At 50.3% G+C, this 13966-nt stretch overlaps 1 protein-coding gene across 5 annotated transcripts in view; it reads left to right on the top strand.

The window, feature by feature from the left end:
- Positions 1-13966, top strand: part of AdamTS-A (ADAM metallopeptidase with thrombospondin type 1 motif A) — a 483048-nt gene that overhangs the window by 13042 nt on the left and 456040 nt on the right. The gene's annotated exons all lie outside the window — the stretch shown is intronic.

Here is a 13966-nt window from a genome sequence, read left to right as displayed (position 1 = left end):
CGGCCTGGCCGCGGCTCGCATGCCGAGGTTCGTCGGTGCAGATTCCCCATTTTCGGTTACAAAGTTGACGCCCTTCTCCCTGTTTCTGCTCTCGCCAAGAGCACGATTTCTGCCGATCTCCAACAGCAGACGGCGAAGGTGGCAGAAGTTCGTGTTAGAAGTCTTCTGCGGCCACCAGAGTTCATTTTATCTAACGTTTCATTCATTCCTTTGTGGCTCGCGCACCCGTATACTATCACTCTAGGTGGTCAGAACTTTGCTGTTTTAGGTACTCTTCACTCTGAAAAAAAAAGAAAGTTTACAACCTTTGGTGTGTATATTTGCCACACAACGATAATCGTCATCTGCATCAACACGGCAAGTTGAGCCGGTTGGTTGGGATTCATAGTAAGGTTCGTTACAGCGGAACACGAGACAAGGACAAAAGAAGGTACCACAAGATAATGGAATGGCATGCACAACCTGCTTAGCACAAGTGATGTACTTACCTGTTCACTTGTTTGACAGTGCATTGATGATGTGAACAGGTACATCACTTGTGCTAAGCAGGTTGTGTATGCCATTCCATTATTTTGTGGTAGAGAGTACGTGGGACAAACGAAGCGATGTGTGAATGTTCGACTTCGGGAGCATGAGCTATCTCTTCAAGAAGTTGCGCCACTTCATCTCCCGGAGCATTGCAAGTCGTGCGGTTGTCGCCCCGAAATTAAAAAAAGAAAACTAGTGTCATTTTTAAACACGCAAGGCAATTGACAAGGGAAATCGCCGAGGCTCCCAATATAACGATTAGGGACAAAGCGTGTATCAGCGAACCGTCTATCACTCTTCATGACAAGAAACTGCGTTACCTACGTCAGTTTTAATTATGCATCGGCTTGTCACAGTTGCCCCGATGCATCTCCGTGTCTCGTGCATTTCATGGTCATCAACTGGCACCTATACCTATATGTTAGACATATCTTCAATAAAATATCTTGAGAGTCAGCGCCATGTCGTCGTTTTATACTTTCTTTTGTCCTTGGGTGGCGCTGTAACGAACCTTACTATGAATCGTCATCTGTCTTGCCCGCATTTCCTTTCGTTAACGCTGCGAGCTCGGTACTTCAAAGTCACGAACGGCATGCGAGTTATCAGCATGACAGAGGAAAGTAGCGAGGTTTTAAGAAAGGAAACGCAAGCAAGACAGATGACGATTATAGCTGTGTGGCAAATGTACCACCCAAAGAGTGTGAACTTTTTTTAAAGAGTATATACTCGTAACTCGGCGAGTTGCGTGATGGCTGCTACGTGAAGCACGCGATGGCTTAGAACGCCCTCCTATTGGCTTCGCCCGTGTCGTCTGCTCCGCCGCCGTCTGTCTTGTTAATTCGGTGGTCTGCATAGCCTGTTTGATACCGCCCGATTTGTTACGTTCTTTTCACTTGGTTCTGCTCGCTTTGACCGGCTCACAAAGAAAAGGTACCATCCTGTCGCGTTCGACCGAAGCTCGGTCTGCTACCGGCAGACTGGCGCCGTGCTGCACATGTGCTGTAGTACGCTCAGACGCACACACGGCTTCGATCGCCCATCACAACTGGCACAGCCTCGGATCTTTCTGTGCACTATATGGCAGCCGTTTCCGCCGAGGACATTTCGTTCGTTTGTTTGCCTTTTTTTTTAAATCTCGTCAAGCGTTCGGGCAAGTTGATAAGGGGACTACCGCCCCCCCCCCCCACCCTGACGTTTACTGACGCAGCTGGTTTCCTTGCCGAGTATAGCTCACGTTTCCGCCTGCTTTTTTGGTTTTTGTTTTTGATAAACACTGTTTAGATTGACCTGCATTTCAGAATGGGCCGCCCGTGAGAACTCTGACGCGAATGTACCTGGCTCAATCACTTCGTGTTGTAAGTTTGATGGCCGCGTTTTGTTTGCTAGATGTTGAAATAGCGCAATGCAGGAGTCCGGAAGGCGTACAATTAATTTTTTTTGTGATCCTCGATATTCTCAGATTCTCGAACGAAAATTTCTTTATTTAAAATACCGTCAAGGTCATAATACATTAGAGGGCAGTCGTTGTACGAGATAGTTACAAAAGTGTATTAAAAAATATGAAACAAAACACGTCGCTACATCTCAGTGAAAATTATTGGAGGAAATAACGAGAACATAGCGAAAAAAACAAAAAACCATGGACAAACTTACCAATTACGTATACTTGACAATGTAAAAGCATCAGGACAAGTTACAAAAAGTAGTTTCCTTAGCCTTCAATTTTGTATACTTTGAATAATGCGCCGCGATTTTCCATGGTGGCTATAGTGATGCGGAAAAGTCATTCCACTGTGTCGGATGTAGTACGAGGCGGATATCAATGACAAAAAAAAAACAACAAAGAAACGAAGTCGTCCTGTGATGTGGAACACAACTTCACGCACGTGCGCATAGCTTCTTGAATGTCTGATGTGGCAAGCGGGCCTCTTGATCCAGTTATACGAGTAAATGCGACGTATAAATGAAATTTGCGAAGTTTTGTCTCCTTTGGAGCAATGAATTATAGGGGTCGAAATGTTTTCGCCGTTGCAAACCTTCTAATTTTTTTTGTGCGTTATAGTTATGCACTCAGGATGCACAGGACCGCAGGTTCGAGCCCCGTCTCCTTGACAACGGCGGCAGAGTGAATGAGAGACCTGTGTACCGAGATCTGCACAGCAACGCCGAAAAAAAAATAGAAAAAAATGAATAATAAAGATAAAATAAAAGGAATAAAACCCCGAGCGGTCAAAATTAATCTGGAGTTCCCATCGAATCGGCGCCTCTTTAGACGAGCGTGCAGCTTGACGAAGTAAACCTCCATAAATTACCGTTTTTTTTTTTTTTAATCGGCTCCAGTCGTGTCAGCCGGATCAGCCGCGCAATCGCTATCTAATGAGGATCTCTACGTGCGCCGATATATTCTGTGGGTGTGTGGTCTGGTTACTCGCCTTCCATCGCATTATAGGATAGTGAATGCGGGCTTATCAATCTTATCGCCCGCCTCGCGTTTGTGTAACGTATAATGACGGGAATCGCAAAGCCGAAGCGGTAGCCGAGGCAGGGAAGTTTCTTCGTAAAAACGCTTGTCTCTGGAGACGTCGACAACCTGACCTTGGGGGAAACAGCGCAAAGAAACCACGGGTGGTTGAAATTGATCCGGCGCGCCTCGTAACCAAATTGTGGTTTGGGCAGGTAAACACCCGGTATTTGGTAGCTAGTTGCATTTAGACTAATGTAAAATGTCTAAGGTAGTTTTCCCTTTTAGATACTGCATGCGCAAATTGACGTTAAAGTTTTATAAACTCTTCGGTCCTACTAGTTGTTACGTAAGTGCGAAGCATAGATTTGAAGGATGTCAGACTTGCTGTTTTCAAGTGAATTTGGTGAAGTGTTCCCAAGTTTAATACCCGCTAAACAGATTCGTTGCTCACCATGATTTAAACCTCACAAAACAAAACGCGGTTGCGTAAGTGTCTTACGAAAGTGGCTAAGACCATATGGCGAAGCACACACGGCACCTGCCTCGACCTCAACGAAATTGCCGTGTATCTGGATGCCTGGCATCCGAACGACACGCGGCAACAGTTGCTCCCTCGCCCCTTCCTTCTCCCCCCACGTCTCCAACGCTGAAATGCCGAGGAAAAAAAAATCTGCGCTACACCACTATGTCGAAGGGTGTCTAGGCTTCGTCGGAACACGATAATTAAGAACAAACAATCCACTAGCACTAACAAAGTGCCATTTTTGTCATCACTTCAATTTTTTTTTTATTCTACGCTAAGCGCGGGATCTTGCAATGGTTGTCACGTGGGCGCACCTCCGATCGCGATCGAACCCAATCCGGATCGAAGTTCTCGACCGCTATCGGCTCCCACCCGCAGCTTTCGCAAAAGGGGCCAGTCGCGAGTGAGAAATTCGATACAAATCGGGCTCGATCGCGATCAGAAGTGCGCCCGTGTGACACACCGTTATAAGAAGTCAACCTCGGCGCTGACATATTCTGTACTCCGAGCCGTCGTAACGGCTATGTGCCGCATGCAGCCCGCGAAACCCTCGCAAACGGGGGGTGGGAGTGGGTGGGGGGGCTGTCCCGGTCATAGGCGTCTGCGTTGCGCAACGGTGCTTCGGGGGATGCCCGCCTGCCTGTCCGTGCGTCTCCCCCTCCCCCACCCCTTTTTTGCTGCAGTGCTATGAGGGCCGCTATCGTGCGCGCGTGGGCGTCCTTGAACCCTCGTGCGACGCGAGCGCTACGTCATCGTCGTGTACGTGAGGGGGCGGGATACCGAGAGAGGGGAAGGAGGGGGCAAGCCCTCTCACCCCCTCCTTTCTCCCTCTCCCCAGTGCCCAACACCTTCTCGGAGCCGCCGCCGCCTCCCCCCTATCTGTACGGCCAGATTTGCGGCCCGCGCTCGTAACCTCCAGGCGGCCCCGGCCGACCGTGGACACTCTAAAACTTATATCGCGAGACCTCGTTATGGCCGGTTGCTGCGTGGCTGGCAAGTTCTGAAGGCTCGCTCGGCTTCCCTGGATCCCCTCCGGCGGTTGTAAAACTGGTGGCGGTGCTTGCCAATAGCGGAAAAGGAGTTTCCTACTAAGCTGACCAGAGGAAACTCGGGTGCTGCCATCGTTAAGCTATACAAACCGTGGGAATGATGACTAGCGCAAGGATGCGTCCTTCGTATTTGTGACTTCGGACGTTCTTGCGGCTTTATGTCTTTGGGCATTGTATTTATTAAATTTCCAGGCTCTTAGTTCTCTTAAACACAGTAAGAGCAGCGCATGGTTTGCAGCCTCTTTCGTTTTCCAGGCGACACCTGGTTCGTTTGGAGTTTCTCGAACGACTATTAATCATTCCATCTCATTTACATAGGGCATTTACATAGGGCGGTACTTATTACGCCTCCTTTGGGTGACTCAGGGATGTCAAGACCCTATCAGAGCGAGGTGGCGAGTCGGGTTGCCGGTCGCGTTCCTATATATCGGTGGATTGAAAAAAAAAAAAAAAGCGGCAGCTTCGCCCATATGTGCCAAGCAGTGACGCGATAGCTAGTGCGATATCACACGCCGAGAAATCTCGCCCTCTCTTTGTGCGGTGTCGGTTGGAATGAACGTTCGTCCTTTGAAATCTTGAAGCCGATCGGTCGCTCGTTTGGGTGGTCTCGGTGTCATCGTAAGCCTGTCCCACGCCCTGCAGCGCGGGACGCAGGCCTCTTCCTGCAGCGACCTTCGAATGGCGTGAGCGGACGTTCGTTCTATACGTCTGCGAATTTTTTCTAATACCGTCACCGCCACTCTGCCATCTTCGACTACGCTTCCGTTCCCTTGCTCCATGCCCCCTACTACTCCTACATGCCCGATACCCAGACCAATTCCCCTCAGCATGCAAGCTTTGCGGCAAACCAGGGGACTTCCTATACACACTCTCCTCACATGCCCCACCTTCCCTCATCCCCCGTCACCTGCTGTGGCGGAGTCTTATAAACTGGGAGACTCTGCTGACCCGCTCTTCCGCTCAAGACCAGCGCCGGATCATCTCCGGTGCTACAAGAAGGATTGCGCTCGAAGGGCTTTCCTTCGCTTTGCAAGGGTGCCCCCTCACAGTAAGGAAGCACCCAAGTGCCATGTAGGGGGCTTGGCCCCAACCATTGATATCATTGGCAACAAATGCTTCTTTCACCACCACCCCTGTCATCGATTCTGTAACTCTAATGGTCCCCCGGTTATATATGCTACGCATTACATGACCTGCCCGGCTCCATTCTTTCCTGTCTGCTGCCCGGAATATCGACTATCCTCGTTTGCCCTCTGACCCACACAGCTCCCTTCCCGTTTTTTTTTAACGTTACGCCCAAAATTCTTCGTTCCGTAACCCTTTGCGCGGTACTTAAATTGTTTTCCAGCTTCTCTGTTAACCTCCAAGTTACTGTCCCTAATGTCATTTCCGGTAGAATGCAATGATTGTATACTTCTCTTTTCAAGGGATAGCTGCTGGTCACGACTTAGTAACACCTGCCGCATGCGCTCCAACCAATTTTTTTATACCTTAAATTTTCTTCTCGTGATCAGGATACCTTGTCAGATAAACGCACAGATTCTGGAGGCTGACTGCCAATCACGAATTCCCGTTTTCTTGCCAGGCTATTGAACATTGTCTTAGTAAACATCTGCATATACTCATACGCACACAATGACGTGTACGTCGCGTCGACGCACTTGAATCCGATGAAGAGTGCAGTGGACATAACTAGGCATTTGGTACGGTGTGCGCGTGCTAAGTGCCCAGGCAATAAACAATGGCTGTGGCTTAGCTAAGGTTAAGCCCAGGATGCGAAGCATACTAGCCTTTATTTTAGTTGTTGAACCACTGTTTAGCCTGGTGAACTGCTGTTGCTTGGCTATATTTGGTTCGGCTAGACGAAGAAACAACTCATGCAGGCGAGCGCACGAGCTGAGACCCGGCTATGTAGCTACGCGGCCGCAAGCGAGCGCACGAGTTGGGCCTCCGCTTTTGCAGCTGTTATGACGTCATATGGTAGCTACGCGGCCGCGCGCGGCGCAGCAAGGAAGAGCGTGGTTGTGCGGCTAGTATGCTTCGCATAAAAAAAAATGCAATAACGAACATGGAATACACTAGGCAAGAATTTACGACAAATGTGAGGACAGTGGATACAAGATCACACACAACAAACACAAGATCGATCAACCAATCAATGCCTCAACGACGACTGGCCGTTGTGTCGAGGTGCTCGCTCTCAACGAGCGACCACGCGCCAAGCCATTTGTATCAATCAGAAGAGTTGTTTCCATAAGCGTGCCACTCCACGCCGTACAGCCGGCGTCAGCCTGTCGACTACAGCTTCTCGCGTCACCGGGATTCGCACTTAGCGCGGCGCCCACGAGGTGATCAACCCGCCGCGCCCTTCGAAAAAATGCTTGTCGAGGGCTGTGGGGGAGGAGGGCGGGGGGTCGCATCGCAGGTGTCCCATCGTAGCTTATCAGTCACGCCGGCTCGTAGGTGGGTCAGCGTCGTTCCGGCTATGCCGCAGCTCGCGAGAGCGAGTCAACGAACCCGCGAAGCCTCTTCTTTAGATGCGCCGGATACACCTGTTATCGGCGCGCAACATTGCCCGCGTAAGCTGACGCTCCTCGAGTGGCTCTCGATTGCTTATCGCGCGGCGTGTTGCGCGCGTGCGGTGAACGATAGCGGGCGTTCGATAAGCGTCCCAGAGTGGCGCGTCGGGCGCCGTTGTGGCGTTCGCCGCCGCGGTGTAGTGGCGTGCGCTTGTATTTTCGCTCCGCGTGCAAACTCTTATCGGTTCAGTTTGTCAATGACTGAGCGCGTACGTATGCGCGCCGTGGTAGGTTTAATGAAAACGACCGGGCGGTCGCCGTGTTGTTGAACTTGTCGGCACTGGGCTCCCCCTTGCGCTTTCATTGCGGTATACGCACCCTGCGTGCAGTAGGGGGCCAGACATAGAGTTTCTCACTACATTACCTAGAGGGAAATCTGGCGCTGCTGCGCTGTGGTATGCATGGGAATGCCGGTATATTGTGGATTCGGATTGGCATCGTTCTCGTAGAGACAGGACACCTTGAAGACGCCCTTGGCAATACCGTTCCGTCTGTCACAATGATTCATTTTCTACTAGAACAGCGCGTGAAAAGCTGTTTTAACTTTATTATTACGCGAAAACATGTTTTGTTTAACTATGAGAACTTGTTATTGTGTGTACGACTACATGTTACGTAAAAAGTATAAGCGAGCCGCTAAATAAGTTGGAGGACAGACAAGGTTCGCGCTCGCTTTGAAACAGTTGGTCGTCTGTTCTTGCTTTTCTTCGCTTGGTCGTGCATCGTGGGTGAGTAAAGATGTAATATGCGTGAATGGAAACATTTTATGAAGATTTTACTTTGAGAACGCGTTATTTGCGTAGCCATATCCACGTTTTAGACGAAGCCTCTTACAACACCAGCCAACACGAGCCTCGCAGACACATATACCGTCATTCCCATGACGGCACGGTGCCCCCTTAAGAAACCCCCATAGACGGTGGCGCCAGATTACCCTCTAGGTGTTATAGTGAGAAACTCTATGGGGCCAGAGGCTGCTGGTGGGCCTTCACTTATCTGTGCTTCCACGGGTCCGTTAATTCGTGCCAGCTCGAGGATAACGGAACCTTGCCGTTGCGAGGGGCGTTGCGCCCAGCTTGGAAAGGGGGGGAAATGGAAGTGGGGGAGCGGGGTTAAGGCGTCGGGTTCTGTGGTGGTGGCACGCCGAGTGAGGCGCCCCCTTTGATGGGAATGCTTTCTCGAAGAAGATGGAGTCGCGGGCGCTTAGAAACTTCCATTCAAGTTGTCTGAACAAGGTATCTGCTACCCCGCGTGATTACATTTATCCACACTACATTATTGTTTTTATTGACTAATTATTCTACTTCGTTTATGAAGATAACTCCGCCATTGGCCAGTTATGGTTAGGTGGGTAGCTGCCACGGCTTTCAATATCTTCTCCTTCGATCGGCGGTCTACAAAGACGACGACGAAGTGTTTCTATCATAGAACGCTTGTACCTTTGTCTCGCTTTGTTTCTTTCGAAACTCTGGGAGCTGCCGCTCCCTTGTTGCGGCAATGGATGAAGAAGCCCTCGAAGACCTTCCTGGAGTCAAGCCATCACGTGGTGTTGCGTCCAGGAAACGTGGAAATGCGTCAAGTGACACGGACAGCGAGGCAACCGAGTTGTACTCGGACAGCGTCGACTCGTCGGACGATGATTTCACACTTGTCATGAGCCGAACTACAAAAAGAAGACTGCTACGGAGGTCATCGTCGCCAAGTGTCTCCACCGTGAAGACAACACCTCAGCGCTGGCCGCACACCATGCTCTTCATGCCTGTGGACCCAGTGTCCAATCTTCGACTTCTCAACAGGCAAGTCCTTTCTGCGTTTCTTGAGGGAATCGCGCCAAACGAGATAAAGGATGTGAGAATAAATGCACGGAAGAACATCCTAGCAGTCGATGTGCTACACCGTAGTGCGCTGCAAAGCCTACGGCACGTAACGGAGATCGACAAAGTACAAGTGCGATCCATGGTACCTACAGGCTGCAATGGCACTGTCGGCGTCATTTATGATGTCGATATTTCTATACCAACCGACGACTTACCTATATTAACAAAGCCAAGTACAGAAGGCACTCTTATCACGCACATCACACGACTTGGCAACACACGTTGCCTGAAGCTGTGGTTTGAGGGAGACAGCCTTCCCTCACACGTCAAAGTTGGCCACGTCCGCCATCCAGTCCGCCCATACGTACCGAAGCCCCTGCAATGCTACAAATGCTGCAAGATGGGACACGTAAAAGGTGTCTGTAGGAATAACCTCGTGTGCCCACGGTGCGCCGAATCTCATTCAGCAGATGCCTTCCGCGCAACTGTGTTGAAGTGCCCTAACTGCCATGGTACCCATGAGGCCTCATCCAATGATTGCCCGCGAGTGAGGAACGAGCGAGCAGTACTCAAACGTATGGTACGGGACCATTCAACACACAGAGAGGCTGCCGCTACTCTCAGGCGACGACGACATCGGTACCGTGGAGCAGCACGAAGAGTTACGTCTACTGAGAGATATACGCACTCTTCCGGCACAGCGGCTATCGTATCAACGCCAACTTCCACAAAGACCGACAGTGCGAAAACGAAGACTGGGGCGACACTCTCACCTCCTGAAGAGTGGCCTACACTTCCACGAGCACAACCTGCATCGGAGTCACATCAAAGTGCGCCGCCCTCAATGACCTCACGAACCGAGGATGCGACGACGCCTGAGGATCGCCAAGTCGTAGTGATGCTAAAGTCACTTATGGACGCCATGCGCATTCTACTACGCAACATGAAAACCCCGTCGGCACAGAGCGCACTGCAGGTGCTGGACACCTTGAGTCCGGTGCTTGCGGCTCTAGGGTAAAACCACGGCCCTAGAATCACCATCGTTTCAAGAGGAGGTCAAGAATGCATCTGTATTTCAGTGGAACGCCAGAGGGCTTAGGTCACGCATGTCCGACTTCAGACAGTTTGTCTTTACGCAGCAGTTCCCCGTTATCGTGATTTGCGAGCCCCACCTGCCAGCTCCCATCAGACTGTCCGGGTATGAGTGCTTTATGTCCTCTACCCACGGAGAGTGCAGCAAGGTCGTTGTGTTTATACGCCGTGACTTGACTTATGTACATCACCTAGTGCCTCCTGACGAAGCAAATCAATACGTGTGCTTAACAGTGAAGAAGAAAAAGCTCACGTTCACAATTCTTGGAGCTTATTTATCTCCAACAAGCCGTCTAGATTGCGAGCGCTTACGGGGAATTTTGACATCGACTCCACAGCCGTGGGTGCTCACTGGTGACTTTAACGCCCACCATTACCTATGGGGAAGCTCCAAAGTGAACTCTAGAGGCAGAACGTTGGTGTCCTTTGCCAATGACCTCGAATTTTGCCTGTCAAACGATGGAAGCCCTACTTATCTGCGTGGATCAGCGTATAGTAGCTGTTTGGACCTTACCTTCGTTTCACGTTCGCTTACGAGAAAAGTGCACTGGTTTTCGGATTTAGAAACGCGGGGTAGTGACCACATCCCAACCTATTTGAAGATTGAAGGTTTCACTAGCTCCAAGTCTTCCAGAACCATCCAGTGCACCGATTGGCCTAAATACAAAATAATAATGGAAGACTGTTGTCGTGACGGCACCTCGTATAACCTACAGGGCGCGATAAAGGATGCCATACAAACAACCACGCATTTGCTTTCGAAGAGTTCTTCCCGCACCGATTTCGACATCGAACTAGCGAAACTTCGAGCAATTCGCCGTCGCGCGGAGCGAAGATATAGACGCACGAAGTCCAATTATGATTTGAGATTGGCTAGACGAACACAAAAGAAAGTACAGCGTCGCATGAACAAGCTGGCTTCACGGCAATGGGTATCCTTTTGCGAGTCCCTGGATCCGCGAAAACCTTTGTCGCTTATATGGAGGACTGTTCGTGGCCTTCGCACAACCTTTGGTCAGCGCCACCCGTTTAAATCTCTAGCACTCCATCTACAATGTAGAGATATTGACGTCGCTGAATCTTTCTGCAGAAAGATTGCTGGCGAAGCAAATTCCGATGGAACGGGTACGGGAACGCTCGACCACCCACCGTTCTCACGCGATCCCCGCATGGAATGCCTTTTTTCTATGGAAGAGCTAGAAGCTGCGCTGGCTTTGTGCAGGCGTTCTTCAGTGCCAGGACCTGACGGCATTACATACCGTGCCCTGTGTAAGCTAGGAGACCAAGCTCGGAAGGCACTCTTGCTCCTGTACAACGACTCCTGGCAGACGGGTACGGTTCCGCAGGAATGGAAGTCAACTCGCCTCATTCCACTTCTGAAAGCTGGCAAGTCGCCTTTGGACATTTCCTCATACCGTCCGATAGCACTTGCCAGCTGTGTCGGAAAAACAATGGAAAGAATGATTTTAACACGTCTGGAATGGTACTTAGAGTACTATGAAATCTACCCAGATGCAATGGCTGGATTCAGACGTGGCCGTTCGTCAACAGACAACGTTGTTGACTTGATAACGTTTGTGCAACACCAAAAGGCCTGTAAGCGACTATCTGCTGCTTTGTTTCTAGACGTTAAAGGGGCATATGATAATGTCACCCATGAAGCCATCCTTAGCACGTTAGAAGCCGTCGGACTTGGTGGTAAGATGTATATGTGGGTGTGCAGCTACTTACAGAGAAGACCATTCTATGTCTACACAGAAAATGGCCCGACATCCGAGCATTACGGTAGCCGAGGAGTCCCTCAAGGCGGAGTGCTTAGCCCGACTCTTTTCAACCTTACCCTCTGTGGATTAGTTGACAACCTGCCAAGCACCGTACGACTTTCCATCTATGCGGACGACATCTGCATTTGGGCATCAGGTGTGACACGACTTCAGCTTCGCGCTCGACTTCAGAAGGCTGCCACAATGACATCTTGCTACCTTCGTGAACAAGGACTTGAAATTTCATGTGGGAAGTGCGCAATGGTGGCATTCACGAGGAAGCGAATGTCTGCTTACGGCGTATCTATTGACGGGCAAATTATACCATACAGCAGAAGTCACAGGTTCTTGGGAGTCGTAATTGACAGAGACCTATCTTGGACTCCGCACGTGAATTACGTGAAAAATCGGCTGACTGCTATCTGTCACCTGTTCAGGTTCCTTGCAGGAAAAAGTTGGGGAGTATCTGTACATGCTATGTTACAGCTGTACATGGCGTTGTTCGTTGGATTCCTGCGATACAGCCTGCCTGCAATATCCAACACCTGCAAGACTAACCTGCGTATGATTCAGAGTATTCAAGCCCAAGCCCTTAAGATATGTCTTGGCTTACCACGCAGTGCATCAACGGCTGAAACCATTGCCCTTGCGCAGGATTACCCAATCACGACGCACATTACCGTTGAGACACTGCGTATGTATCTCAGGCATTGTGCTAGGACCCCTTCCCACCACTTGGCAAGCCTCACTGCTGCAAGGCCCTGCTCGACATTTAGCGGCATTGTCAGTGCACATCGTGCGTCGTTTACTTCAGGGTACGCACCTGCGGCCAAGCCAGCGTTTCCTCCGTGGTGTTTGAGCCGTCCACAAGTACATCTAATGATTCCAGGAGTACAGAAGAAGACAGATCTACCGGCCCCTGCTCTAAAACAGCTGAGCTTACTTCTTTTGCATGAAAAGTACAGGAACCATGTGCACATCTATACCGATGGATCGACTACGTCGTGCAGTTCTGGTGGTGCCGTGGTTATACCAACGCGAGGAATGACACTACGCTTCAAGACATCGCATGTCACGACCTCAACGGCGGCAGAACTAACGGCCCTGCGTCGAGCACTGGAATTCATCGAATGTGAAAGAGCTAGAAAATGGGCTGTTTTCTGTGATTCAAAACCGGCATTACAGTGCACGCAGTCAGTTCTCCGACACGGATGCCATGACCAATTGACATATGACATCGCGAAACTTTACCATCATGTCCAACAAAAAGGTCACGAGGTCGTTTTTCAATGGGTACCTGGCCATTGTGGAATCAGTGGCAATGATTGCGCCGATAACGCTGCTCGCACAGCACATCATGACGAGCACAGCGTTCCAATTCCGCTTTCGAGGACAGACGCCGCAATGCAGCTTCGACACCTGGCACGCAGTCTCACACTGACCGAGTGGAACTCGCCAAACTTGCGACTTACACGACTGCATCGACTAAACCCCTCCCTGCAACTCCGACCTCCACTCAGACTTCCTCGACGTGAAGCTACGCTTCTCTGTCGCCTTTGGCTAGGAGTTGCCTTCACAAAGGCATACTCTGCATTAATTGGAATGAGTGACAGCGCAGCATGCGAGGTCTGTGGCACCGAAGAAAACATCGACCACCTGCTGTGCCACTGTCCACGATACACCCTTGAGAGACAAGAACTTGCCAAAGCCTTTCAAAAACTGGACAATCGGCCGCTTTCTGTGCAGGTGCTGTTGGAACAGCGCCCCCATCGCCCGTCGGCCCATAAAGCGGTGAGGGCACTTTTGTGCTACTTAAGGACGACGGGCTTGTGCGACCATCTGTGACTATTAATGAATTTTCTGTAAGCCCACACACGTCAGCGAACTCACCGCAATTTCCTTCTTTCCTTCCCTCCTCTCTTTCCCTGTTATCTTTGTTATCCCCTTTCCCATTCCCCCGGTGTAGGGTAGCAAACCGGACGTTATTCTGGTTAACCTCCCTGCCTTCTCCTTATCTCTTTCCTCCTCCTCCCTCCTTCGATCACACACAAACCTGGTCTTGCAAGGGTAGCCGCAGCCGAAAGCCGTCGCTTCCTGTTGAAAAAAACACATGTGCCTCATAACTACCATGTCGAATTATACGATATGAAA

This window comes from Dermacentor albipictus, chromosome 6, assembly GCF_038994185.2.
Source record: "Dermacentor albipictus isolate Rhodes 1998 colony chromosome 6, USDA_Dalb.pri_finalv2, whole genome shotgun sequence".
Classification (NCBI taxonomy): domain Eukaryota; kingdom Metazoa; phylum Arthropoda; class Arachnida; order Ixodida; family Ixodidae; genus Dermacentor; species Dermacentor albipictus.
The sequence above is the reverse complement of the archived record's forward strand: the minus strand, read 5'-3'. Positions and strand labels throughout refer to the sequence as shown.